Genomic DNA, 2,973 nt, shown 5'->3' with positions numbered 1-2,973 from the left:
GAGTAGAATTTTGGTACATGTTCTGTGCAGTATGATCAAGGAATTCAACGAAGAAGAGGCAGCAACAAACAATGGAGAAAGTGATGACGATGTCGCAAGATGTTTGGAGGACCTTATACGCAAAAGATGATGATTTGAAGTTGACCAAAGATGGAGGCAACAAGATTAGAAGAACCATGACACCACCTATCTTCTCCAGTGGGATGCTCGATATACTTCTAATCGAGTAATGCTATCAAGGAAGGAAACCGTTCGGATCATCAACACGAAGCACAGGAGCATCTTCCAATCCCGACATCTTGGGTAAAGCAAGAACAATGGAGAAGACACATCATTGAAGCCGTGATATTTGCTAGTGAATCAATGGTGATGACCTTGAAGCCTAGGGACGCACGACACTATGCTCCAAAGACCACATGATCGAGATCATTGACATCTTCGGGCGAATTCACAAGAAGATATTGTTCTCATCAATGTCCAGCCCGACCTCAGAAGAAAAGAGCAGCATATTTTTGGATATTCAAAATCTCCACGAAGTTCCCATTCCAACAAATCAAGAACCAAGTCAATCAGAGATTCCTACAAGCGGGTATGGCCAAAACATTGAAGGTTGTGCACTCTGAAAGTTTCTGGACAGCACATAGCGCTAAAGTAAAACGGTCATAACTCTCTCGTTTGGACTCCGTTTAAAGCGAATGACCACTTGTTGGAAAGGTAATTTGATAAAAATTTCAATAGATCTATATTTTGGTATATGTTCTGTTGAGTATATAGGAGATATTCCACAAAGAAGAGGCAGGAGCAACGCGATGAGAACAAGATAGAGAAGATGACGATGACAACAACGAGGAGGAGCTTGGGCAACGCTTTCATCAAGCGTACATTATAAAATTCAGAGGCTTGGAGCAGAGGAAGAACCCCAATGACATTGGCAAATGAAGACACAAGCGGTCGACTTTCGACAAATGAAGATGTTGCAAGCAAACCACGATGGATTACAAGAGGCGACATCAAGCTGCATGGACACTTCGGATTCTCGCACGAAGGACCATGGCTTCACATCAATGAGAAGGTATGTGAGAAAGTCAAGCTCTCTGACTTTAAATGAAGCGCTTTGCGGGAGGCAACCCGTTCATTTTATTTATATATATTAATATGACTGTCTACATTGCACTCTTTAATCGGAATATCAAGTAACATTGTATCAATGCTCTAACAAAAACCACAACTTCATGTTGTTCATTCTAAATGTTATTGAGGGAGCACTTTGTTATTTGATCTTGGGAAACTTGTAGACCTTTTTGTGTGCCTATTAGCGTTTTGAGTCTTTTTTTGTGTCTTTTTAGAGAGATTTATGAAGCATTGCACCACCCTTTGATTCTAAACTTGTGGCTATTTAACTTAGGCTAACTTTTTGTTTTGTTTTAGACCACCTCATCATGTCATATCATTTTGTTCACCCATCCCGTGTTTCATTGCATACCATGTTGTTCGTCTCACCCTTGCATTGCATTACATGTTGCATTTAAAAAAAAACTTTTTCTAAAAACATTGACTAGCCTCGCTTTTGAGATCCTAAAACCCTTAGGAAAACCACTCATAGAGCAATCCTAAAAACCATAGGTTATGTTTTTCTTTAAAAAAAATCTAACTTTTGTTTCTCTCTAGTTTTTTTAAAAAAAACCACCTTAGATAGAATTTCTATACCCAACACTCTCTCTTCAAAATTTTAGTTTTAAGCCAAAAAAATATAGAAAACCCATAAACCTACTTCTAAAACCTTGTTACCTCGGTTGCTTGGTCCTTTTCGATAAATAACCTTTTCATTGACAAAAGCCTCACTTCTTATGAAGTGTCGCGAAGGCTTTTTGTCACTCTTAGCAATTGTTTTTGAATAAGCTAGTTGCGGAACAACATTGAAAGGTCCTTTCAACCTCGCTAACACTTTTTTTTGCTAACTTTGCATTTGCACTTTGCGTCCATTCCATTTTTCATGCACTCATTTTGCTAGCTTGGTCTCAACTTTATTGATGAAAGCTTTCATATCCATGTTAATGCTTCACGTGAGCATTTTTCTTTTTGCAATCTTTTGTAAACATGGTGTTTAGACATGATTGAAGACCATCATCATTTAGTTACCAAGCTATGAGGTTGCATTTGGTTGGTTTATAAGCTTTACAATGCGCTTTATTTTTTTCTTGTGCTATGAAGGCCTATTGATCTTGGGATAGACATGGTGTTTTGACCTTGGTTAAATAAGTCTTTGTGGCTATGGAGAAGTTTAGCAACCTAGTTGTAAACATTGTGTTTAGAACTAGGTGTAAACATTATCTTTGTTTATATACCTTCCTCTCATTTGCATTTACACTAGCACACACGTACACTCACTAGTTTTGCTAAGCTAACTTTGCCACAAATTGAGATCTTAGGAATGGTAGGTTTGTTGGCATTTGTTTCTACTCCCGACCATCACCCCGGGGGTAGTGTGTGTTTAAAATATTTTGTAGGCATGAAGAAGTGCTCTCATGAATTCAAGACCAAAAGAATTTCAATCAAGATCGTCAACATCGTCGAAACGAGAGCAAGGCCCGCTGTTTTCATCAAATTTTGCGCATGGACAGAGACATACAAGGAATAAAAAGTTGATATTCAGAAGCTCCATGAAATTCCCATTCCAATGCATCCAAGATCAATGAATTTAAAGAACCGTACAAGGAGATATGGCAAAAACTTTGGACGCTGCGCGTTCTGAAATTCGGAACAGATTGCAGCGCTGGGATAAAATGGAATCAATTTTGGGCGAATGAATACTCGTTGGAAGGAAAAATTCGTGCACTTCGCAATGGAGCAATGTTTCAGTATATGTTATGTTCTGGAAATTGAAAGAAAAATTCATGAAGATGAGGCAGCAATGGGACAACGAGGAATTGAAGGAGGCGATGACGATGAGAAGCAAGGATTGGGACCATGACT

This window comes from Panicum virgatum, chromosome 2N (genome assembly GCF_016808335.1).
Source record: "Panicum virgatum strain AP13 chromosome 2N, P.virgatum_v5, whole genome shotgun sequence".
Lineage (NCBI taxonomy): Eukaryota > Viridiplantae > Streptophyta > Magnoliopsida > Poales > Poaceae > Panicum > Panicum virgatum.
Note: the sequence above shows the minus strand (reverse complement) of the source record.